Source organism: Macadamia integrifolia, chromosome 5 (assembly GCF_013358625.1).
Source record: "Macadamia integrifolia cultivar HAES 741 chromosome 5, SCU_Mint_v3, whole genome shotgun sequence".
Taxonomy (NCBI): domain Eukaryota; kingdom Viridiplantae; phylum Streptophyta; class Magnoliopsida; order Proteales; family Proteaceae; genus Macadamia; species Macadamia integrifolia.
In genome coordinates, this window is record NC_056561.1 from 42,008,026 (window position 1) to 42,035,817 (window position 27,792).

A 27,792-nucleotide genomic window follows, 5' to 3' on the forward strand; every position below is an offset into this window, starting at 1 on the left:
TGTGCTTGTCTTACTTTAGTTGTGGAAAGTTTTTCTGTTGCATGAGTGTTAAGTGGGTACGTAATACTAAGAATCGGTTAGAAAGAAGAGATCCAACAAGTAGTGACCCTATACGTTTGCTCTCTTTAAAACCCTTCAATATGGGAGACCAACAGCAAAACCCTTCACCTAAATCTCTGAAAGATAGGTTCTACCCTGCTAGAACAGCCCAACCTTCCTGTATAGTTCTACCACAAGCCCAGGGCAATAATTTTGAACTCAAATCTCAATACATCACTATGTTGCCCCACTTCCATGGGTTGACCTCTGAGGATGCATACCTATTTCTAAGGGAATTTGAAGAGGTATGTGTTCTAATTAAGATCCAACAGCTTTCTGATGATGCTGTTAAGCTTAGGTTTATCACTTTTGCATTGAAAGACCAAGCTAAGAAGTGGTTGTATGGATTACCCACAAATTCCATAACCTCATGGGAACAGTTCACAGTTGTCTTCCTTAAGAAGTTTTTCCCAACTCACAAGACCAATAAGCTTAGAAGTGATATCCTTCAGTTTAGGCAAAAGTCTAGTGAGTCATTTTCCAAACTTATAGAGAGATTCAAGGATCTACTCTAAGAATGCCCTCACCATGGCCTAGACCTATGGCATTTATGTCAAATAATTTATGAGGGTATTGATTACCCAACTAAACAAATGATAGAATCTATGTGCCCTGAGGGATTCACATCCTTTACAGATGAAGAAAAGGCATGGGAATTCTTACTTGACTTAGCTGACAAAACCCGTGAATGGGAATCAACCCAAGAGAGTGAAAGAACCATAAGAGGAAAAGGATATTTTGTGGATGGGATAGTAGCCAAGGAAGCCCATTTGGATAGCCTAATCAAGAGGATTGAGGCTATTGTTCCTAGAGAGTCATAGAAGAATGCCCTAACACCTCTGGGGGCACTTCTAATGATAGTGTTAATGCCTTATACCAGAATAATCCATATAGTAACACATACAATCCAGGATGGAGAAATCACCCAAATTTCTCTTGGAATCAGGGCAACCAAGCAGGACCTTCCAATTTCTATAATCAAGGTCAACCTGGACCCCAAAGGCCTCCCTTTGCACAACAATCTTTTTCTCAAAATACTTTTCCTAGGTCAAATGTAGGACCTCAGGCGAGTTTTCCTAGGGCCCCTCTTCTATCATCTTATCAGCAACCCCCTGGGTTTACCAACACTGGAGAGGCAAGTAGAATAAATGACTTGGAAAAAAATATGGCCCTCCTCATGACAAGCCATCAAAATCTTACGAGAGAACTTACCCAAGTTGTCTCAATTATGCATGAGAGGAAGAAGGGAACTTTACCCAGTCAACCAGAGCCTAACCCTAGGCATCATCAACCTGTTAGTTTACAAGGACCAACTAATGCACCACTGAATATAGTACAAGGTCAGACTCAACAAGGGCCCTCTAACCAATGTAATGTTGTTTATGCCCTTAGGAGTGGTAGAGAGTACCTACAGAGCGTTCCTAAATCTTCCCCATCTATTACTCCTGTTAACTCTTCTTCAGTTGAGGACACAAATGTGCCTCTTGCTCCAGGTTCGTCTGATGAACCTAAAGATTTTTCTGAAACTAAAGATGATTTGGTTGAGGAAACCAAAAATGATTCTTCTGAACAGGGGCAAATCCCTAACAGTCCTTATGTTCATCCTGTCCCATTTCCTAATCGCTTGGTAAACAAAAAGAAGACTGCTTCCATGGACAAAATTTTAGAAGTCTTCAAAAAGGTAGAAATAAACATCCCTCTTTTGGATGCCATATCCCAGATCCCCACCTATGCAAAGGTACTGAAAGATTTGTGTACTCACAAACGTATCACTAGTGTGCCCAAAAAGGCGTTCTTGGCAGGTAACATTAGTTCCATAATTACTCAGCCTATAGCAGCCAAGTATAAGGATCCAGGGAGCCCTACCATATCTTGTGTCATAGGCAACACCTATATTGAGCATGCCTTACTTGACCTTGGCGCAAGTGTGAATCTTTTACCTTACCATGTGTACAAGCAACTAGGATTGGGAGAATTAAAAGCCACTGGAACTACTCTTCAGTTGGCAGATAGATCTGTTAAGATTCCTAAAGGGATGGTTGAGGATGTCTTACTAAAGGTGGGGGAATTTATTTTCCCTATTGATTTCATTGTGTTAGATACTAAGCCCTTCTCAACCAAGGATGAGATCCCAATAATTCTAGGAAGACCATTCTTGGCTACCAGTAATGCATTAATCAATTGCCGGAATGATTTCCTAAGATTATCTTTTGGTAACCAAACTGTTGAGTTTAACATGTTTAGGATTGGCAAGCAACCACATATGGAAGAAGAGATCAATATGCTTGAGGATTTTTTGGATTTTTCTGATGATTTAGTTACCAACTTTGATATTGATTTTGATTCAGAATTCCAACAGTATATGGATGAGTTGGATGATAAGAGTGAAAATTTCTTTTCTGAAGTCTTGAGTCTTCACACACTTGTGGAGCCCTTAGGACCCCTTTCCAATTCCATTCCCAAACCTTCCATAGTTGAGCCCCCTAAGCTAGATCTTAAGGAGTTGCCATCTAATTTGAGATATGCTTTCTTAGGGCCTGACCAGACTCTTCCTGTAATAATTTCTTCAAATTTGACTTCTAGCCAGGAAGAGGAGTTACTTAAAGTGTTAAAAGATAATAAGGAAGCCCTAGGTTGGACCATGGCTGATATCAAGGGTATAAGCCCTTCCATTGTGCAACATCATATACATTTTATGGAGGATTCCAAACCATCCACGGAACCCCAAAGAAGAGCTAACCCAGTGATGATGGAAGCTATTAAGAAAGAGATCCTAAAGTGCTTGGATCATGGAATAATTTATCCTATTTCTGACAGCCAATGGGTAAGCCCAGTTCACGTAGTGCCTAAGAAGTCTAGTGTGACTGTAGTTCCTAATGCCAATAATGAGTTGATCCCTACCCGTGTCCAAACAGGATGGCGTGTGTGCATTGACTACAGGAAATTAAATGCGGCAACCTGGAAGGACCACTTCCCATTGCCATTCATGGACCAGATGTTAGAGAGGTTAGCTGGACATGAATACTATTGCTTTCTTGATGGATATTCCGGCTATAACCAAATCCCAATTGCTTTAGAGGACCAACATAAGACCACTTTGACATGCCCATATGGAACATTTTCTTACAGGCGTATGCCCTTTGGGCTTTGCAATGCCCCTGCTACGTTCCAACGATGCATGATGAGCATTTTTTCTGACATGGTCGAAAAATTCTTAGAAGTATTTATGGATGACTTTTCAATTCATGGGAATTCCTATTCTGAATGTCTTCATCATCTTTTCCTAGTTTTGAAAAGGTGCATATCTAAGAATTTGGTTTTGAATTGGGAGAAATTGTCATTTTATGGTTAAATCTGGTATTGTTTTAGGCCATGTAATATCCAAGGAGGGAATTAAGGTAGATAGAGCCAAAGTGGATTTAATTGATAATTTACCACCTCCTCAATCTGTTAAGGATGTTCGGTCTTTTCTAGGGCATGCAGGCTTCTACAGAAGGTTTATTAAGAACTTTAGTCAGTTAGCCCGACCTCTCACCTCATTACTTGTCAAAGATCAGACTTTTGAGTTTTCCAAAGAGTGCCTAGAATCCTTCAAGAAAACTTAAGAAGGAGTTGACCAATGCACCCATTGTTCAACCACCTATTTGCACTGAACCTTTTGAACTGATGTGTGATGCTTCAGATTTTGCCATAGGAGCAGTTTTAGGTCAAAGGATTAATAAGTTACCCACTGTCATTTACTATGCTAGTAGGACCTTAAATGATGCACAACTCAATTATACAACCACTGAAAAAGAATTTTTAGCTGTTGTGTTTGCATTAGAAAAGTTTCGGTCTTACTTAGTTGGCTCACATGTGGTGGTGTATACTGATCATTCTGCCCTCAGATACCTAGTTCAGAAGAAGGATGCCAAAGCCCGTCTCATTAGGTGGGTTTTACTTTTGCAAGAGTTTGATTTAGAAATTAGGGATAAGAAAGGAGTTGAAAACCTAGTTGCAGACCATTTATCCCGGCTTCCCAATTCCTTGACTGTTGATTCTCCAGTCAACGAGAACTTTCCAGATGAACAATTATTTGCAATGTCCAGTGAACCAAGGTTTGCTGACATTGTCAACTTCTTAGTTTCAGGTGTGACTCCGGATCACTGGTCCACCCAAGATAAGTATAGGTATCATTCCCAAGTTAAACACTTTTTCTGGGATGATCCTTATTTGTTTAAGATATGTCCAGATCAGATTATCCGACGATGTGTTCCTGATAATGAGCAACATTCCATTCTCTCTTTTTGTCATGATCATGCATGTGGTGGACACTTTGGACCTAAGAAGACTGCCGCAAAGGTTCTCCAATGCGGATTTTATTGGCCCACTCTTTTTAGAGATGCTTTTGATTTTTGCAAGGCTTGCCCTGCCTGCCAGTCTTTTGGCCGTATCAATAAAAGGAACATGATGCCCCTCAACCCTATTTTGGTAGTTGAGATCTTTGATGTATGGGGCATCGATTTTATGGGACCATTCCCTAATTCCTTTGGGAATTTGTACATACTTTTGGCCGTTGATTATGTTTCTAAATGGATAGAGGCCATACCTTGTAAAACTAATGACCACAAAGTGGTGGTCCAGTTTCTCAAAGAGAACATTTTTTCCCGCTTTGGTGCACCACGTGCAATAATTAGTGATAGGGGTACTCATTTTTGTAATCGGCCTTTTGAGACCCTAATGAAAAAGTATGGGATCACTCATAAGTTATCTACCCCTTATCACCCCCAAACTAGTGGCCAAGTGGAGGTGTCTAATAGGCAGATCAAACAAATCTTGGAGAAAACTGTTAATCCCAACCGTAAGGATTGGTCCCTTAGGCTCATTGATGCCTTGTGGGCCCATCGGACTGCATTCAAGACTGACCTTGGCCAGTCTCCCTACCGTTTGGTGTATGGAAAAGCTTGTCACTTACCAGTTGAGTTGGAGCATAAGGCCTTTTGGGCCATTAAGAAGCTTAACTATGATTTGTCTGATGCAGGAATTCATCGTAGGCTCCAACTATCTGAGTTGGAGGAACTTAGGAATGAAGCCTATGAAAGTTCTAGAATTTACAAGGAAAAGACCAAAGCTTTCCATGATAAACACATTCTGCGTAAATCTTTTGCAATTGGTGATAAGGTCTTATTGTACAACTCTCGATTGCATCTTTTTCCTGGTAAGCTTAGATCCCGATGGGATGGCCCATTTATTGTCCATAACGTATATCCCCATGGGGCTGTGGAGATTTTGAATCCAGGAACAGGGGTAATTTCAAAGGTTAATGGTCAGCGTTTGAAACCGTTCCTCGAGTTTCCTAATACTAGTAGTGAAGAGGTCATGGATCTCCATGAACCTCTTTACACTGATGACTAATTTTTAATCAGGTATGACCCCCTTGCATTGTCTTTGCTTTTAATTTTTTCCATGCATTGAGGACATTGCATGACTTAAGTGTGGGGGAGGGAAACCAGTTTTTGTTTTTTTTTCTTTCACTTTATTTTGTTTGTTTTTCTTTTTATTTTTGAGTTGCTAAGGATGAAGTCCTACTTTGGTTTTTGGCTAATGATCATACCATTCGGTTGCTTGATGTATGAAAATAAAATTTTTGATTAAGGTACCCATTTTGAACGTATAAAAACCCTGTTGAGAAGAAAGAAACAAGCATGTGTCTTGAGATGGGACTTTCTTTTGAAAAATAAGAGACCCCTGTTTTATGGTGATGGACCATATGTAAGTCTGTGGGTTCCTTGTACTTTTGATTTGGAGTTGAGACCTTCTTTTTAATTTGGCATGGGTTGACAAATGCACAATTTTAAATGAAATGAGAAATGTGGTATAAAGAAGAATAAGAGTTGATTCCCTTGGAACTAGACAGGGCATTGCGCCTCAGGAAGCGTGGTGTCTTGATCGAAATTCCTTGGGAGGAAACTTCTGAAGTAACTCTAGCATCACTGCCTTTGTGTACATATGCAAAAAGCGAAGCTACATAGTAACTTGGGTGTCTGGTGTTTGCTCCACCATGTCATTCAGGCCAAAAGTAGTGGAGTAGAATAGAGTTTATTAAGAAAAAAAAAAGAGAAAAAAAATGTGCAAATGTCATTATTGCTTGGTAACATGTTTGGTCAAAAACACTCCAACGCCTTAGTCATTGGTTCCCTATTTCTTCACAAGTGGTTTTACCTTAAGATAAGGATGTTTTGGAAGAGACGAGGTGAGTTCCAAATTAAGAAATATGCTAGTGCCTGGAATTGATAAAGGGTAATAAAAGTTCAAGTGTGGGGTCCCTTGTAAGAGAAATTATCTTTGCTCCGGATAGGTATGAGCCTTACCTTTAGCCAAAGTTGGGATTTGTTTATTCTGAATTTTGGGTGTATATTCACTGCAAACACCCACGAGACACAACTCGTCCACTAGCGGTGACCTAGGGGTTTAAAGACTTGTTGCACATGCTAAGTGCAACCGTGATTCCTACGAAAGTGAGTTAGGTTTTTTTTATCTTTATTCTTTTCTTTTTGTTTTGCTCGAGGACTAGCAAAGTCTAAGTGTGGGGGAATTCTGATGAGCACATTTATGTGTGAAATCTAGGGTAGTAAAACATGCATTTTACATATTTAGAATGGAGCTACCTTGGGTTTTACTCTCTTTTTGCAGGTTTTATATTTTCAAGGCCTTAAGGACTATCGGGAACTATATCTTCAATTTTACACGTAAAGAGGTCCTATTTCTTTCCATGGTTGCGAAGAGGATGAAATTCTGAGCAAGATGGACGTGTTCAATTAAAAGTACACATTCGTTTGGTCACCCGTACAAATGATTATTCTTTTTCGGGTCAGAAAAAGAATAATGGATCAGAACTGAACCGAGATGCAGAACCAGCCCGTTTGCAATTGTCCCAGAGGTACAAGGAATACTCCAAATGCCAACAAGGATCGATGGACCACATCCTTAAGTGATTAAAGATTTGTTTTTGGTAACAACAGCTACCTAGCTTAGTTGGTGAGCTATGGTGTACAAAATTCCCTTGCTCACCAAGAGGTCTCAAGTTCGAATCTCATGGTTGTTTTTTTTAGAGGATTTTGTTGAAGATTTCCTGCTTTTCACTCACTTAAAGCACTAAGGGCATGGAGGGGATTTCCACATCAAGTTAGAAGCAAGCAAAATCGTGGAAGCAAGAAGAGAAGAAAAAAAAAAGGAAAGAAAAAAAAGGGAGAACCAAAGATTGTCCAAATCTTCTCTCTCCTCCACATCATCACCAAACCTCCACATCATCACCAAAGATTGTCCAAATCACACAAAGGAAGAAAAAAAAATCGTCCCTAGGAGAGAGAAAAAAAGAAGAAAAATAAATTAGAAAAAAAAAAGGAAAGAAAATAAGCAAAAAATTTTAGGAAATTTCTCAAAATTTATTTCTCTCTTCTCTCTCCTCCATCTTAGCACTTTTGGACTCAAAAGATCTCACAATCAATTGTGGGTTTCTCTCTTTTAGGAAAGAGAAAATTGTTACCCTACCTCTCCATTCCCTATAAATACAACTCATGTAAGAGGAGGAGACACAATTCATTCTTCTTCTAGTTTTTTTTAGTTGCTCTCTCTCTCTCTTCTCTCTCTCTTTAGTTCTAGTTCTTCTCTATTTTTGCTTTAATCACTTTTGTAATAGTTTTTTTTATGTCAATTAATGCAAGCACTCTTTTATTTTTATTCAGTTCTTTTTATGTTTATGATTTATGCAATTGAGTTGTAATTTTTTAAGTTATAGTTCTAGGCTTAGATCTAGGTGACAAGATCACGAGCCGTGGAGCAATTTTTTTTCAAGTTCAAGCATTGATTCAAGTAAGTAGGCTCCTTCAGTAGTCTTCTCTCCCCCCTCTCATTCCCTCTTCTGACTACCCTTTCTTTCTTAATTTAGGATTTTTATTTTCAGTCGTTACATTATTGCTATCCCTCTCCCCCAAGGTTCATGGCTAGTGTATGTGTTGGCTTTGCCCCTCCTGGCCATAGAACCATCAATTTATTGCTTTTATTTTAATTGTCTCCCTTTCCCTAAAGCCAAGTAGAGTAACCCTTGTAAGAGTGACTCTCTGGTCAAGTAGGGAAGCTCATATTATGATGCATCCCTCGGGCTAAGTAGAGAAACCTACTTGTGAGTCTCTCTCTAGCTTTATCCCCTTTCTTTTACTTTATTTTTATTTCAACATTTTTTTCCTTTATTTATTTATTTTTAATTGCGTGGGTTGTTTATTTTCAGTTATTTAATTATTTAATTTTAATTGCGTGGCTTGCGTCTTTAAATTCTTAGATGACGAATGGTTAGGACGTTATGTTAGGACGTTATTTTTAGGACGGTAATTAGAATTAGATCACAACCATTAATCAGTTCACTTTCGCATTATTAAAAGAAATAAAAAAATAAAGTGGCTGCTCTCCCTGTGTTCGACCCGTAGCTACACTGATCCGTACGCTTGCGGTTACATTTTAAATCTCAAACAATTACCTTTCCTTTCCCCATAATAGGGGCACTATGGAAATTTTTCATGAATACCTTTTCGTCTCCCATACTCATGGAATAAGAAGAGAACATATTTAGATCACCACAAATATGCCTTATAGCACCAGTATCCCATACCCAATCCTTTGATTTTTCAACCAAATTTACTTCTATGACCATAGCTACAAAGACGTCTTCAACTAGGTTCACATTTTCAGATTTTTTCTTCTTGAATCGGTAATCTTTCTTGAAGTGCCCTGGCTTACTGCACATATAACAAGTGAGTTTCTTCTTCTTAAAAGAAGGCTCATCATTATATTGACAGTTCTTCCTTTTCTTGTCATGTTTGTTGGTTTCTACCAAGTTCACTTTTAAGCGTTTCTCCCCAAGGTCTTTTTCACCCTTGTCTTTGTTCCGATTCTTTTCCTCAATTTTGATCTTTACAACCAACTGGTCCAAAGTCAACTCCGTCTTCTTGTGTTTCATTGACAACTTGAAAGTATCCCAAGAAGATGGAAGCTTTTCAATTAAGGCACCAGTCACAAATTCTTCTGGTAGAACCATTTTTTCCTTTGCTAGCTTTCCAACCAAGATTTGAAATTGATCAATTTGGTTTAAAATGGTGGCACTATTTTTCATAGTAAAATTTAGAAAGTTAGCCACCAAGTACTTCTTTGAGCCAACATCCTCAAGAGAGTACTTATTTACCAAAGCATTCCAAATCAAATATGTATACTCCAATGAACTATACACATGGTATAGGTCATTGAGGAATTATGCATTCAAGATCCAATTTTTGCATTGGTAATCCACTCGAATCCAAACCACCCTTTTGCCCTTCTTTGTAGGATCATTGCTTTTTTCTAGCATAAGTTCAGTCAAGGTAAATACCATCCCAATTTGGGCTAATTCAAACAACATCATTTGCCTCCACCGTTTGAAGTTTTGACCTCCAAACTGCTCAATTTTGTCAAATTCAATGACAATCTTCATCTTACCCAAATCCGGGATAAGATCAGTTACTGACGGGATAACATTGGTGGAAATTGAATCAATGGTGGGTAAATAAAGAACCCCCTTACCATTGTGGCTAACATGAACCCTGCCTCCTTGGTTGTTGATTGTACCTTCAACATTGATGTTTGAGGGATCTCCTCCATTGGTAGTTCCATTTACGACACTATTGTTTGAAACATCACCTATGATAATGATTGAAGGACCATCATTATTGTTGGAGTCATCACCTCTGTTGAGGCTTGCATCTCCAAGATCAGCCATGAAATCTTACAACTATCAATTACCTTAAACTTGTTAGGTAATTGTATTATAATTTCTTACAAAAATAAAATAAATTACAATACAAAGTTCTTGCAGTAGAAACTACTATAATGTTGTAGTATTGATCCTTGACTGAAATGAGACGGAGATAAAATTCAAATAGATGTTAAATCACTACCACAGCAACTGAAGAAGCTTCGATCAGAATTGAGGTTGAGTCACACTTGTAGTGCTGCCTTTAAGGTAATTGATGCCATCTACTACCAAGATTTGTTCTGTATCTCTACCTCCAAGATAAAACAACCTTCCACTAGAAGATGGGACAGTTCTTCTAGTCCCTTATAGGAGCAAAAAGCTATAGCACAGCAGCCCCCTCTAACCTTACACAAGACTTAGAGAAAATAGAAGAAAGAGAAAGACTTGTATGATTGCAAAGAGTAAAAATAGATGGAGTGTCAATATGTGAATATGTATCTTTGCAAGGTATTTTGTTGGGTTTATATAGACCCAAAACCAACCCTTGCACCATCTTGGATTCCCCAAGAGTAACCTCCAACTAATGGCAAGTTAATTGGAGAATAATGTCATATGGACATGAATTGGGAATTAATTCAATAAATTGAATTAATCTTAATCAATTCCTTAGCCCACCTCCCACTCTCGGTAATGGCCATGAATGAAATTTATAGCTCTCATAGGGTGTTATTGATAATTTTCTAGCCCACCTCCCCACTCATGGTAGTGACCGTGAATGGACTTTAGGGCACCCACATAATGACATTGATCATTTACCTCCATTTGGCAATAACCTATGGCATAAATTAAGAATTAATTTCGTAAATGAAATTAATCCCAATCAATTTTCTTTGCCCACCTCTCCACTCATGGTAATGGTTATGAATGGAATTTAGGGCACCCATACGGTGTTATTGCCCTTTTTCCACTACCTTGACCCTAAGGGTCCCACACCATTACAAGTCATAAAACACATAAAAGAAAAACCTCATTTTGAAACTTAATTATAATAAAATAAATATAAATTCTAACAAGAAAGGCTTGAATTCTATCCCTCTTACATGGATATGACTCTTGGGGCTTCGACTGAGAGGGCTTTGACTGAGAGGGCTTCGGTGAGTAGTGACGGTTAAAAAGGAAAGTCGCCTTTGTCTTCTCGGTGAGCGGAGATGGTGAGCAGCGACGGGAGAGTCGCCTTTGTCTTCTCAGTGAGCGGCGATGGTGAGTAGTGACGGAGCAGCAATAGTCAAGTTCTTCTCGTTGGAGGAAGACTAGGTTGTAAGAGAGACTGGCTCCCTCTTCTTTCTTTTCATTGATTTATTAGAGGGGTAGTTTGGGTATTTGAAAAAAATTATTAGGCACTTAACAGTAGAAACTAACACTCACTAATGAGTGATAGAATCTTCTGATTTGAGGGGAGGGGAGTGAATTACTTCAAAACCGCAAGGGAACTTGATATTTCCCCAAAGTTCAGGGGAGGGGAGTGATAATTCCTCGTATATATATAATATATCAATTCCAAATATACATTATGTCTCGTGGGTAGGAACCATTTTATTAGAATGGCACATGACTTTCACTTTGGAATTTTATAATGAAATTCCAGCTTAAGCCTTGAACTGATTGTCCACCTTTTTTTTTTTTCCTGCTAGAAGATTCAAAATTTCATTAAAATAGAAGAAAAAGAAATACAAACTATCACTCTCTATACTTGAATCTGTCAAATCACACACTTATTATACACCTACATATATGGTTATCGAATACCCATGGAGAAGCACATTATAGCACATGTATGCTTTTAGTTAGAATCTTATTAAAAATGAGTTGATTTGGTTCAATATGGTATTATTACCCCATGGTCATTCGTGAATGATAGTAGGCACAATGCAAATAATCTATGTAACTTAAAAGTTCAGCTTTTAAGAATCAGCTCAAGTACTCTCTTATAGGATGGGTTTGTGATATTAATTAAGTATATTACGTCCTAGGATGAAGGTGGCCTTACAACTCGAAGGATAAGTGATGTTAATAAAGTTTGCCTTAGTAAGCTTGTTTGACAGATAAAGCATGAAAACATTGCTATGACTAGATTTTTCTAGAGCCCGATTTGTTAATAGAGATAGGTTGCTCAAAGATTATCATCCTTCATAAGTTTGGCCATGTCTTAAGAAAATGTGGGATTTTGTCTCATCAAAGTAATTAAATGTGGCGGGTGGGTAATGGAGAAATCATTCTTTTCTGGTCGGATAAATGGTTGAGATTCCACGATAGCGAAAATGTCTATTTTTTTTTTTTTTCAAGATAAGAAGCTACAGGTTTCTAAATTCGTTTCAGGCTATCAATGGGCCTTCCCTCACATGGAATTAATAATAATAATAACAATAATAATAATAATAATAATAAATAAATAAATAAAAAAATAAAAAGAGATTTTCTCTTTGACTATGTTTGGTTGTAAGGGGAATTAAAGGGAAAGAAAGTGAAATTTTCATACTTAAAAGAGAAATATATGTAATCATTACCCATGTGACTTTAACATTAACTTCAAATCATTTCATATTTGGTTATAAAATTTCACTTTACTTTGCATCCAAAACCCTTTGCTATAATATGTAAAATAAAAATTATATGTAAAATATATCATTACTAAATATGATTAAAAACATTAAGTAGTTTATACAATCATATGGAGTAATGATTATAAACATTTTTTTTTAAAGTATGAAAATTTCACTTGCCTTCCCTTTAAATTCCCATTGCAACCAAACGGAACCTTTAGTATCAGGTATTGAAATCACTTCATTTCGTGTGGATGATGCCCGCTACATTGGAGTTTGTCATTTTATAGGTTCTTCTCTATCAAATCAGCTTGGGAAGCTTTGAGAGATGAAGCCAAAGGTGAGTGGTCCAAGTTAGTCTAGGGTAATCATCTTTCGCTTTGTCAAGAAAATTTTTGATGGAATTTATTTCATGGCAAGCTATCAACTGATGAGTAGGTGCATAGTAAAGGAATTTTTTGGATGTCTGGATGCAATTTTTGCTGCAAAGAAAAGGAATTAACGACGCATATTTTCTTGAAGTGTGACTTCGAGAGGTACATGTGGAATTCCTTTTCTAGCTGTTTTGGTGTGGCTTGGGTGTCCCAAGATGGTTTTGTTGCTTTGAAGGGGTGGAAGAAGCAAAAGGCTAGATTTTTTGCTCTTAAGGAAGCATGGCTTTGCCATCTGGTGGTAATCCCATATATTTATGATTTGAGCGCAATGCTAGGCGTCATGATGGAGTATCGAGAAACCCCCATCAGGATTTCATCTTGTGTCTGAGAGAAAATCAGATCTTTGTCTTCCAATTTCAAAGTGGGAATATCTTCTATGGTTGATCTAAGTTGTGCTAGAAATTTGGGTGTGTCCATTTCCTTCTCATTGGATGCTTTGTCTATCAGAGATTTTTTGGAGCTCTCCCCAAAGTAACTGGATTAAGTTCAATGTTGACGGGTGCTCCTGGAAAATCTAGGTAAATCAGGTGTTAAAAAAAGAGTCTTTAGAGGTGCCCAAGCAAAGGATTGTTTCTTCATTTGGATTTTTCCTGGGTGTGAAAACAAATTATCAAGCTGAGATTCAGGCTCTAAGCATGGGTTTGAAAGCGGGGAGGCTATATTGTCATCTTGAAAAGAATTGTTCCATGCTTCATTTCACATAAATGGATTGCCCTGTAGTCTTACCTTGCTTCCATCGAATGGAAGATCTCACATTGTTACTGTGAGGCTAACCCGGATGCAGACTTCCTTGAAAATCAGCTGTCAAGTATGAAACGTGCAATCCTCTCGTCTCTTGACCTATTCTGATAAAGAATGAGCTTCTACTGGATACCCAGGGAAGATCTTGATTTCAGTTCAGATGGTATTTTTATTCTTCTTTTGCCCCTTTTCTAGTAGGGAACGCTGGTCTCTCTCTTGTTGATGGCAATGCCAAAGTTGGATTAGGTTTGCTTTGCATTTCTTCTTTTTTGACGGAGCGTCAGCATTGGACTTTTTTGTAGGTACATTCTTTTTCTTTTCTTTTTTTTCTCATCTTTTAATATAAATGATATTTTAGTGGGAAGAAAAAAATAAAAATAAATAATCAAATCATTGTCTTCAAACTTCGGTCCATATTCTCCAAGGCATTCATTACTCAAAAAATCTATTAAGGTGGAAGAAGTTCATGTTGTTGATGAATCTCAAAATCGTTTTATCATCAAATTAATTTGAGAAATATGTGTTGTATTCTTCTTGCTAAAACCTTGGATTTATTAAGGTCATTCGCTTCTTCTTTGTCCTTTGAACCCTGAAGTTTCACCCACAAAATTCATTTTTCCAATATGCAATTATTTGGGTACAACTTCATAAACTCCATTGGATGTTCTACAAGTACGATATTTTGGCTGCTATCTTCTCAAGGTTGGGTATCTGTCTCAAGATTTGGGTGTCGCCAAGGTTCACGTAGTTCAACCAATGTAACAGCTGCTCGTATATTCATACAACTCTCCCACTAAGTTGTCTTTTTGTTTCAGGTTGAACTGGGAAACTTAGAAACCACAAGAGTTCAGTTCAGTTAGTAGAGATTGCCTCATTTAATTTGTCATAAATTTATTAAATTTTGTAATCAAGGCTTCGAATGTCCTTAGCAACCTAGATTTGGGTTCTTGCATGGAATCTCATGAAGAGCATGCATAGGAAGCCATTCCTCCTAGGCGGAGTCACTTCCAGAGGTCTAACAAATCTACAATGATCTCTTCATCATGGAGCCTTAACAAGTGGCTGTTTCTAAGGTGAAAACAAATCCTTCTTCATTTTCCATTGCTGGTAATAATCAAGCTTCAAACCCGTATCAAGACCAACAGTTCGATTCATCTCCATTGAATGAGTCATGGAGTCATACAATATTGTTTTATGCTGGTCCTAGACCAAAATTTTAGGTGGCAACTCTTACGATTTTCCTTCTTTTTTCTTTCCCCTTGAGAGAGGATTGAGGTAGAGGACGGGTGGTGATGTAAGGTAACGACTGTGATTCGGATCCTCTTTTTGGGCATCTGCAGGGCTCAGACGCTGCATCCCCGCTTGGAGATACGTAGGGGTCTATTTTGCAAATGACCTCTTTCCCTTAGGGGTTTTAAAATGAATATTAATAATGTAATATAGGCGGTTGAGAAACATAAGATTTGTAGTTGCCACCTAGGGTTAGGGCCTAGGACCCTCTAGGTAGGTCCAATCCATAAGGAAATGGCACAAAAATTGATCTGATCCAGAGATGGGGGTAAGTGCCAAGTTTTGGAGTTGGGAATGTGTTAGGCACCCACTCCACCCGGTTGAACCAGTCTTCCTACTAGACGCGTAAAAATGAATATTCTCCTTGAATTAGTATTATACTGCATGCTTGGCTAGAATATTTCTATGCTACTATTTACACTACCACATATGGATTAAGAGTGTATATCGTGGCTATTGAGTTAAAAAGAATATACTTGAGTTTGACCCCTGTTATTGATCGAGAGGGGAGAGCCCCTGTTGTGTTGGACACGAACTTCGGTGACTCCCCCCCTAACTCAGGCAGGGGTAGATTTGATCTTCTGCTTTCCTTCTTCAGAGAATCTGTTCTTCTTATGAACTTTCACAACTTTGGAGAATTTTTAAGAATTTTTGAGAAGTTTTTGGCAAAGTTCTAGGAGAAATCTTAGAGAATCTGAAGAATCTTAAGATTAGTAGGGCTTTAATGGAGCATGTCATTCAGAAATTAGGAGAGCATTTAATGGAGTATGTCACACTATTATAGGGAGGGAAACATGGTAGCTGATAGATTGGCTAAACGCGCTACATCAACTCGATTAACAAGAAGCTAGAATTCTACGCCATCATTTTTTTCCATGACATAAGTTGGGACTTGCAAATGAGGTTGTGATATAGATTTTGTTAATCAATTATATTTCTTTGTTGATTGGGTTACCTCTTTGTTGATGGCAAAGCTGAAGGTGGAGTGGTAACTCAATGACTTATTTTTCTCTCATTCTTTGTGGTTGTAATTCTTCAATTTTATCCATATATTCTTTCACTAACTTTTTGAAAGGAAAAAAAAAAGAAAAAGGCTTTACTCGTATCTAGACGTCATTTTTATCCTGTTTATCTTGCACAAAATTTCTATTGTTTTTATGGAATCTCAAAGATTGGTGATTGTGATAAATATGATTCCTTATTTATTTTAATTTTTTATAATTTTAGGATTTATTTTGATATTTCTATGCATTTTATGTGATTTACGCTTATAGAGATATTTATATATTGAAGACGTTATAATTTTATTTTATAACTCTTTGTTCATGTTCTGATCTAATTTTATATGCTCATGTATGATATGATATGTTTATGTTATTTAATCCATTCTTCTAGTTAGAGTTTATGTTAAGTTTGTCTCGAATTCTTGACCCGCTTTGAAGATTGACCCGATCCGACATATTTTGGTGGCGACCCGAATGGAAATTTTTCTGAGATCTGTGATGGAAGCAGAGGGCTTGGGCCAATGGGTTGAACCGCTATTTGGAGTATATATATAATGTACTGTTGCTTGTTGAGAGTCATTGTATTCTAGGGTTTTCACGAAGCTAGGGTTTCAGGGCGAGTTCTTCCTCGCCGCTGCTAGGGTGTAATCTCTCTTCTGCATAGTGAATCATCTTCTTCTTCGCCCGAGGACGTAGCACACCACCCTGGTGTGTGAACCTCGTTAAATCTCTGTGTCGTACGGATCTATTGTCTCTTCTTTATTCGTGTTTCTTGGCGTTTGATCTAACAAAATGGTATCAGAGCTCTTGGTTACTTTGATCCATGGCTTCAACGAAATACGATATTGATAGGTTTGACAGCAACATCAGTTTTAGTTTATGGCAGGTTCGAATGATGGCTGTTCTCACGCAGCAGGGTTTTAAGAAAACCCTATTTGGGAAGGCGAAGAAACCTGCAACTATGTCCGATGATGATTGGAGCGATTTGGATGATAAAGCCCTTTCAGTTATTCATTTGTGTCTTTCGAATGATGTTCTACAGGAAGTTCTCTCAGAGAAAACGGCTGCAGAGTTATGGGTGAAGTTAGAGAACCTCTACCTCACCAAATCCCTCACCAATAGGTTGAGATTGAAGCAACAACTGTATACCCTTCATATGGGTGAAGGTACTTCTATTAAATCCCATATATCTGAGTTCAATTCTATTGTTACTGATTTGAAAAGGATAGATGTTAAAATAGACGATGAAGATTTGGCCCTATTATTGTTATGTTCTCTGCCTCCATCTTATAAGCATTTTAGGGATACCATGATTTATGGTAGAGAGAAAATCTCTATTGAGGATGTCAAAACGAATCTGCAAAGCAAGCAGAAGATTGATGATGAGTTGACAACTACCAATAAATCTGATGGTGTTGGTTTGGTAGCTAGAGGGAGAACGAATGAAAGGGGTTCATATGGTGACAAAAAGAAGGCTATATCAAAATCTAAGTACAAGAATTTAACCTGCAATTACTGTAAGAAAAAGGGGCATATTAAATCTGAATGCTATAAGCTTTTAAATAAGCAGAAGGCAGGTGGTGGTGCTCAAAATCAACAGAAAAGAGATGATTCTGCAGAAGCCAGTATTGCTGAAGATGAGAGTGAGTCTGATATGCTTTTGGTGACTGATGATAAAGTTAGATCACAGGATGAATGGATTCTTGACTCTGGTTGTTCCTACCATATGTGTCCCAATCGTGAATGGTTCTCCACATACGTATCAGTTCGAGGTGGAGTTGTGTTGATGGGAAATAATGCTTCTTGTAAGACTATTGGAATGGGAACGATAAATATCAAGATGTATGATGGCATTGTCAGAACCTTGTCCAATGTCAGGCATGTCCCTGATTTGAAGAAGAATCTCATCAGTTTAGGCACTCTTGATTCAAATGGGTGCAAGTATACAGCTGAAGGTGGAGTCATGAAGATCAGCGAGGTTGTTCTCTTATTGATGAGAGGAATCAAGGTTGGCAGTTTGTATGTGTTGCAGAGTACTACAGTCACTGGGTCTGTTGCAGCAGCTTCATCATCTATGTCTGAATCAGATGTCACAAATTTATGGCACATGAGGTTAGGCCATATGAGTGAAAGAGGGATGGCATCATTAAGTAAAAGGGATTTGTTGTGTGGTCAGAGTACAGGAGCAATGGAGTTCTGTGAGCATTGTGTGTTTGGGAAGCAGAAAAGAGTTAGTTTCAGTACTGCTATTCACAGGACCAAGGGAACTTTGGACTACATTCATTCAGACCTATGGGGGCCCTCCAGGGTTGCTTCAAAGGGGGCTGGTGCAAGATACTTGCTTACTTTCATTGACGATTTCTCTAGAAAGGTTTGGGTCTATTTCTTGAAGCACAAAAATGAAGTATTTGTCACTTTCAAACAGTGGAAGAATTTGCTTGAGAAGCAGACCGGGAAACAAATTAAAAGGTTGAGAACCGATAATGGCCTAGAGTTTTGTGAAGGTGACTTTAATGAGTTCTGCAAAAATGAAGGTATTGCAAGACACCATACAGTTGTTAAAACACCCCAGCAGAATGGAGTGGCGGAGTGTATGAATAGAACCTTGTTAGAAAAGGCAAGGTGTATGTTATCAAATGCAGGATTGGGCAAGGAGTTCTGGGCAGAAGCAGTTAACACAGCAACTTTGTTGGTGAATCGATCTCCTTGCACAGCTATTGAGTGCAAGACTCCAGAAGAAGTTTGGTCAGGTAAACCTGCAGACTACTCAAATTTAAAAGTATTTGGATGTCCTGCTTATGCACATGTAAATGAAGGGAAGTTGGAACCTAGGGCTAAGAAATGCATTTTTCTTGGGTATGGATCTGGAGTGAAAGGATACAGGTTGTGGTGTTCTGATCCAAAGTCTCCAAAATTTCTTATTAGCAGAGATGTTACTTTTGATGAATCTGCCATGTTGCATCTTAGGAAAGAAGTTCCTATTCATTGTGATGAAGGTCAAGAAAAATCTAGAGAGAAGGTGGAGTTTGAAATTGGTAGTTCATCTTCAAACAAAGCACAATCTACTTTAGTCCAGTTACCTATTTTTACTGAAGGAGATGATGCTCAAGAGAATCAAGAAGAAGAGCGGTACAACATTGCCAAGGATAGACCAAGGAGGAATATTAGACAACCACAAAAGTATGGGCATGCTGAATTTGTTGTTTATGCATTGTCTGTTGCAGATACAATTGAAAATAGTGAGCCTGCAACATATTCTGAAGCTGTTGCTTCAATTGATTCTACAAAATGGTTGATTGCCATGAATGAGGAGATCGAATCTCTTCATAAAAATCAGACTTGGGAGCTTGTGAAGCCGAGAACAGGGAAGAAAATTGTTGGTTACAAATGGGTCTTCAAGAAGAAGGAATCTGCCTCAGATGTTGAAGATGCTAGGTACAAGGCACGTTTAGTTGCAAAGGGCTACAGTCAGGTACAAGGAATTGATTTTAATGATGTTTTCTCACCTGTTGTTAAGCATAGTTCTATTCGTGTCCTACTTGCTTTAGTTGCTATGCATGATTTGGAGTTGGAGCAACTTGATGTGAAAACAGCATTCTTGCATGGTGAACTAGAAGAACAAATTTATATGCACCAACCTGAAGGGTTTGTTATTGAAGGTAAGGAGGACCATGTATGTTTGTTGAAGAAGTCCCTATATGGTTTGAAACAGTCTCCTAGACAGTGGTATAAAAGGTTTGATTCAGTTATGGCTAGTTTTGGATACTCCAGGTGTCAATATGACTGTTGTGTTTATTTCAGAAAGCTCTCTGATGGGTCATTCATATATTTGTTGCTTTATGTTGATGATATGTTGATTGCAGCAAAAGATAGGAATGAGGTCAATAGGTTGAAGGAACAATTAAGTTCTGAATTTGAGATGAAAGATTTGGGGGCAGCAAGGAAGATCCTTGGTATGGAGATCAAGAGGGATAGAAAAGTAGGGAAGCTGTGGCTATCTCAACAAAAGTACACTGAGAAGGTATTGAATCGTTTTGGCATGAAAGATGCCAAACCTGTAACTACTCCTCTTGCATCTCATTTTAGACTTTCAACTGCTCTATCACCTAAGACAGATGAAGAGGTGGAGTACATGTCACGTGTTCCATACTCTAGTGCAGTTGGCTCCGTTATGTATGCTATGGTTTGCACTCGTCCTGACATTTCACAAGCTGTCAGTGTGGTGAGCAGATATTTGTCATGTCCAGGTAAAGCTCATTGGGAAGCAGTGAAGTGGATACTTAGGTACTTGAAAGGGACCTCTGGTATTTGTTTGGAGTTTGGGAGGAATGATGATAGTTTATCTGGTTATGTTGATTCAGATTATGCAGGTGATCTTGACAAGAGAAGGTCACTCACAGGCTATGTATTTACTCTTGGAGGAAGTACGGTTAGTTGGAAAGCTACTTTACAAGCTACAGTTGCATTATCTACCACTGAAGCAGAGTATATGGCAGTGACTGAGGCAATTAAAGAAGCTATTTGGCTTAGAGGTTTGTTGGGAGAACTCAGCATGGATCATGGGGTGACTGTTGTCCATTGTGATAGCCAGAGTGCTATTCACTTGACTAAAGATTCAATGTATCATGAGAGGACAAAGCACATTGATGTTCGGTATCATTTCATAAAAGAGATAATTGCTCAAGGTAATATTCAAGTGTTGAAGATTGGTACTGAAGACAATCCAGCTGATATGTTGACTAAGCCTTTATGTGTTGGTAAGTTCGAGCATTGCTTGAACTTACTTGGTGTTTGTCATGTTTGAGTTCAGCCCTTTGGAGGGCTATTGGAGAAGATGAAGATATTAGCTATTTGTTTATCTGTTGGAGGAGAATTCAAGCCAAGGTGGAGATTTGTTAAGTTTGTCTCGAATTCTTGACCCGTTTTGAAGATTGACCCGATCCGACATACTTTGGTGGCGACCCGAATGGGAAATTTTCTGAGATCTGTGATGGAAGCAGAGGGCTTGGGCCGATAGGGTATGGTTCGACCCGATCGACCACGACCCGATGGGTCGAACCGCTATTTGGAGTATATATATAATGTACTGTTGCTTGTTGAGAGTCATTGTATTCTAGGGTTTTCACGAAGCTAGGGTTTCAGGGCGAGTTCTTCCTCGCCGCTGCTAGGGTGTAATCTTTCTTCTGCATAGTGAATCATCTTCTTCTTCGCCCGAGGATGTAGCACACCACCCTGGTGTGTGAACCTCGTTAAATCTCTATGTCGTACGGATCTATTGTCTCTCTTTATTCGTGTTTCTTGGTGTTTGATCTAACAACTTATCGTGGGAAATGACATGAAAATGATGACTCAAACTAAATCCGATTTAAGTGCCAATTTTGAGATGAAGAATATGGGCTAAGTAGCGATGCACCTCAATTTGACTTTTCAGGCAGGTGATCTAGAAATTTATGGTTACTCCAATGCGGATTTCGAAGTGTATGGGGATGATGGAAAATCCTCTTCTAGACATATCTTCTTGTTTGGAGGCGCAAAAGTTTCTTGGTCTAGTAAGAAACAGAGATGTATTGCTAGGCACACTTAGAAAGCTATTTATGTAACTTGTAGCATGGATGCTCTTCACATTGTCTAGATTGGATGAGCTTCAAAAGTTTAGTAAGGTACACCATTAGCACTATTTTTGCCCAAGTTGTAGTAAAGCCGTTTTTTGCATGGTTCTTAAAACTAGATCAGACAAGTATTTGGCTGCCTTTTTTTTTTTTGTGTGTTAATTAGAATGTAGAATCATAATATTTTTTTTTTCCTTTTCCCAAAAACGGATAGGTTCGGTTCTCAATTTATTTATTTATATAAAAAATAATAAGTTCCAACTTTGCATTGAAGTAGAGTTATTTTTTCTTTTGTGTGTTTTACATTAAAATAAACAATAAGAAAATATATTTTTATATGAATTGTTTACAATCTACATGGTGCACGATGCTCTTGCATATGTGAGGTCCGAGGGGCGAGAACTATGTGACCTTACCCTAAAAAAGTCTAGTGGTTGTTTTGGCCGCTTGATCACCATATCGCAACATTCGTACTATACCATTGGACCATGTATGCCAATTTGAGATTAAAATTTTTGGTTCCTACGAAGTTTTTCATCATTTGTTTGTTTTATTTTTAATTGAAAATAATATTTCATTAGAAAGAATAAAAAAATAAAAATAAAATCCAACCGAAGAGGACATAAGCTACAAAGTAAATAAATTATTATTATTATTATAAATTGAATTGTGGCAAATTGCAGAGAAGTCATACCTTAGAAATTACTTGTTTATTTTCGAATACATCACCTCCTATACAACTCCAAGAGTCAACCCCAACATCCATGGTATTGCGTCAACAAATATTAAATAATTTTGAGGTTCTTAAAGATTCAATAGGTTTTAGAGAATGAGAAAATAGTCGAGACAACAGAGAGACATGGATTGAGAATGAATCATATATGTTAGGGCAGCAAGGACGAGTTACACCAGTCAGAGATGTAAACAGATAGTTAAAAATCTGAATTTGAATTACAGCCGTATCCATATAGGGCTATCCAAATCTGATCAAATCCAATTCACATTCAATCTTTTTACATCCCTAATTATATTTAGGTTGATGAAACGTATTCCACCAAATCTTTAAGAACCCTCAAAATTTTCATTACACAAGGCATGGGAGTACTTCTCTTCCTTATGGAACATTCAACAACACTAATTCTCCAGATTTAGCATGTTGTGCAAGTGTAGGCATTCTAGCAATGGGAATCTTTTATCCCTTTGCCTTCATCATATTTTTCCCTATCTTGGTAGAAAGACCTCCATAGCAACTCTTTAAAAATTTCATCTCCAACATCTTCTAGTTCCATATTGCCTTTAGATGGAATAATTAACCATCCAGAGATGAACTAACTATTTCTTCTGAATGCTATAATCCTTAGTAAATATGAATCAATAACCAAAACATTGCCTCAAATGTAAGGGTAGACTGATGATTGTAACTCAGATTCTAGGCTGGAAAATGGTATTTTCAATAGGGGGAAAGACTTGGGGGAGAGAAAATGTTAGGGAAAAAAAATCAATGTTTCCATTATCTCATAGTTCTAATTTTTACTTCCTTCTGTCACAATGAAAAATTTTGTGGACCATTAAGATAAAGCTTATCTTGCCAAAGATGTGATGAGGCATTGTTCCCATTAGCTTAACATTACATAGATACTACATTAAGCACATAAGGTTTGCATACCTTTTTGGGCAATGTCACATCCAAGGCAAGAACTTAAACAGTCCAACATGAAGACCTTGAAGAAGCAGAGCACTGAGCCCCAAGAACATAAAACCCAAGGTCTACCCCAAAACATGAAACAAACCTTACATTCAATTCAAAACACTTAAATAAATAAAATATGGAAATCCCAATGAATAATTTTTTTTTATTTATTGGCTCCTTTTATTACGTGGAGCTGAGTAGGAAAGGTATCAAAAGTCTTTAACTTTTGTAACACTTAACATAAAACAAGTGATTAATCAAATTTAAATTGTTAACTGAATATCATTTAGGAATATTAGGACATATTTGTTTGCTATGGATAAGATTACCTCATATTTTGATCATTCTATAAGTATTGTTCTTGCCTTTTTATCTTACGTAACAAGAATTTGCTATTTAGATGAATTTTCTACAATCCATACATGTTATCATGCTTGAATTCTTGTATACCTCCATAGGGTTAGATGATCTTTAATGGAATTGTGGATGGGATGATAGCTCTTTTATGAATATGTTAGAACAAACATCAAGAAATACGATAAACAAATAGACAAAAGATTCGGATAACACAGAGATTTAACGAGGTTCACACACCAGGGTGGTGTGCTACGTCCTCGGGTGAAGAAGAAGATGTTTCTTTATGCAGAAGAGAGATTACACCCAAGCAGCGGCGAGAAATCTAGCCCTGAAACTCTAATTCAAAAAACCCCCAAAATACAATGACTTTCTCAACAAGACAACAGTACATTATATATGCTTCAAGTCGCAGGTCCACCCATTGGGTCCCGATCGACCCGGTCGAACCATACCTATGCCCCCGCACCCCCATACTAGATCATTGCTGGGCTCCGGGCTTGGGCCTATCAGCCCATCCCCTCTGTTTCCATCACAAATCTTAGAAAACTTCCCATTTGGATCGTCACCAAAATATGTTGGATCGGGTCAATCTTCGAAGCGGGTCAAGAATTCGAGGCAAACTTAACAGAATGCATTTCTGATTAAATTCCTATAGTTCATATATAAAATTATGCTTGAATTCTTGTATGCCTTTATGGATTTAGATGATTCTTTAATGGAATTATGGATGGATGATAGCTTGTCTTTATGAATGAATTTTTTATGAAATTCCTGCCATCTATATGTAGAACCATGTTTAAATTCTTATATTCTTTCATGGATTTAGATGTCTCTTTAATGGAATTAAAGATGAAATGCTACCTTGTCATTATGGATACATTTTTTATGGAATTTCTTAATTTCCATAAGCTTTTAGGCTAAGCATATCATGGAATAATTCTTCCAAATTTCTTAGCATTATTTTTCAAATCCACTCATTGAGATTCTCCCTAGCCCCTTTAATTCTATTGAGCTAAGAATGGTTTCAGTTTCTTATAATGGCATTGTTTACTCTCTTTAACTTCTTGAAGATCTTTTTTGAACTCATTTATTGCCAAAAGATTTGCCTGACTTTTTCTAGAGCTAAAGAAAAAGTTCTAATTCAATGATGGCATGACATGATTTCCTCAACCTCTTGAGAGCTAAAGAAAAAGTTCTAATTCAATGATGGCATGACATGATTTCCTCAACCTCTTGAAGATTATTTCTTGAATTCATTTATTGGACAAATCTTGTCTAATTCAATAGTCTCATGACATCTTAAATTTTACAATGTTCATTTCATGACAATTCATGACATCCTTTCAAATTTAGAATAACATTATGATCCGATGTCCCCCCATTATTGAGTAAGGCCTTTATTCTTCTTATCCTCCATTTTTTCTTTTATGTTTGTGAGGGTTTCATATGGTTACACGCCAGGTAGACTGAATTTAGATTAATCCACATTCTCATTCCTGTGGCGAAAAAGAAAAAGCATTTTTTTATAATTGTGTATTGTATGAGTTGGTCGTGAAACCCATTTTTGTCAATAGTATGAATTTGAAAATGCTCTTGTTTTGGTCGTGTGCTATGTAAATTTATTTTGGAATCCACTTTCATGATTAAATGATTAAGAACGATGTTTTTGCTATGGCATCATAGGTTGGTGACTTAAATTTAGATTTCAAAATAATAAATAGGTTTCACTTGGAATTTTTAAACCAATGGTTCACTCCACTTTATTTCTTCGCTCTTTTGGTAGAAAGTCATGGATGGCATGTACATATATCTTTAAAGTCGGTTCACACTCCACACTACAAAAAGAACAGAGGAAAAATTACATAATTATCCACTTTAGGGTTTTCCTTTACAAAATTACACACAAAAAGTTTTCATTAACAAAAATACCCAAAATTAGGTTTGGATTTACCAAACTACCCATCCAAAGTTTTAGTTAACAAAAATACTGAAAATCAGAGTCTGGGTTTACAAAACTACCCAAAGTAGTGAGTCTTCATCTTTCACGTATAATAATGTATTTTTTTTATTAGTGAAACTTCAAGTGGGTAGCTTTGTAAACCCAAACTCAATTTTGAGTATTTTTGCTAGCTTAAACTTTATTTTGCTTTTATTCCACCCCCTCCCGTGTTTTCAAAAATTCCACATACCTCTTCCGTATTTTGAAAATTTTGACAAAAAGTGTGACTCCGTCATATTATGTCTGTTAAGATTTCAAAATATTTTTTAAATACCCAAATCACCCCTGTAGAATGTAAATGGACCATTATACCCATCAAAAGATAAAAGGTTCTTAATCTTCACTTTCGTCTCTGATTTGTAGAGGCTGAAGCAGCGGCTAGCGGCAGCAAGTGGCGCTGAGCGATCGACGGAACCTCGTTCGCCTTAGGGGTTGGTGTGTTCATGAAGATCAATTGCTTCTTGTATATGATTACATGCCTAATCTCAGCCTCGATCGGATTCTCTTCAAACGTTCTGATTGCCCTGCGTCGCCGATTCTCAATTGGGAACGGAGATGGCGAATTATGGCGGGTCTTGTGGCTGCTCTGTTCTATCCACATGAGCAATTGGAGACACAAATCATCCACCGAGATGTCAGGACTAGTAATGTTATGTTAGATTCCAATTATAATGCTCGGTTGGGCGATTTCAGATTAGCACAGTGGCTAGAGCATGAACTTGAATTTGCAGCACCATCTTTTGATAGCAATTATGAGTTCAGGATGGTGGAGACAACCAGAATTGGTGGCACAATTGGGTACTTGCCACCGGAGAGTTTCCAGAAAAAAAAAAAAAAAAAAAAAGCATTGCTACTGCAAAATCTGATGTTTTTAGCTTTGGGATTGTTGTTTTGGAGGTGGCGAGTGGTCGGCGAGAAATCGATCTCGCCTGCCAAGATGAGCAGATTGTCCTGCTTGATTGGGATTGATGGCTATCCGATGAAGGTAAGTGTTTACAAGCTGGATATACTCAGTTACCAGATGGGTCTTATAAGCTTCCTGAGATGGAGCTTTTAATCAATCTCGGCCTCCTCTGTACTTTGGGTGATCCACAAGTAAGGCCTAGTATGAAATGGGTTGTCGAAGTTCTTGCGAGTAATATTGTCGGCAAATTGCCGGCGTTGCCGTCGTTGCCATCGTTTAAGGCCTAGCCTCAATACATCTCCTATTCATCTTCCACTGCCACCACAATCATAATAATTTCAACAATAATAGGAACATCAACAACAACAACAACAACAAATGCATCTCAATGGTCTAATTTAACATCTGGTTATGCAACTGCTGTTGGTGACACCATTTTTATGATAGCCATGGATGGGGAAACTAACAGCAATGGCCATGATGGGGAAACTAACAATAACAGTCATATCAGTGGCATTATTCGGAGCAAAATTCTTTCTGTTGACACACCACGAGAGATACCTTTCAAGGCAATCATTGCTGCTACGAATGATTTCTCGGAAGCTAGAAGAGTTGCAGAGCTGGACTTTGGTATTGCCTACCGTGGCTACCTAGAGAACCGTCATCATGTATCTCCATTGCCGTTTGAGTCCAAAAACCTCCCTGTCGTGGTGATGGGGGTGAGTGGAATGTGGAATGTGGAATGTGGAATGTGAGGGTTTCATATTAGGGGTTAGGAGAATAGGGATTAGGGTAAAATTGGCAAATAAAATTTTGTTAAAGGCAGATGGGTAGAATCATATTTTAACATCCACAACTAACAGTTTACTAATAGAGTTATCTGACAGGGGAGGTCTGTGGAATTTTTGAAAACACAGGGGAGGGGTGGAATAAAAGCAAAATACAGGGGAGGGGATGTAATTTACTCTAAACTTTAAGTGGGTAATTTGGTAAAGGAAAACCTAATTTTGGGTATATTTGTTAATTGAAACTTTTTGTGGGTAATTTTGTAAAGGGAAACCCAAAAGTGGGTAATCACGTAATTTTCCCAAGAATAGATTAGGCTGGGCTTAGGCTGGACCCATACTTTTTATTGAAATTAATAGTTAAGAAGTTACGAAATGATATGAAAACCATTGTGGAAAGTTTCAATGGAATATCTAAGATTTTGTTTGGTTGCAAGGGACATTACAATAAAGGAAAGTGAAGTTTTCAAACTTATAGAATAAACTTTTGTAATCATTACCTCATTTGATTATATCATTA

At 37.7% G+C, this 27,792-nt stretch overlaps 1 non-coding gene and 1 pseudogene across 1 annotated transcript; one reads left to right on the forward strand and one right to left on the reverse strand.

Moving 5' to 3' along the window:
- Positions 1–527: 527 nt before the first annotated feature.
- LOC122080418 lies at positions 528–634 on the reverse strand. Its single transcript, XR_006140714.1, has one exon. It is a non-coding gene; the product is annotated as a small nucleolar RNA R71 (small nucleolar RNA).
- Positions 635–10,959: 10,325 nt separating this feature from the next.
- Positions 10,960–27,242, forward strand: LOC122078085 (annotated as a pseudogene).
- Positions 27,243–27,792: the final 550 nt, after the last annotated feature.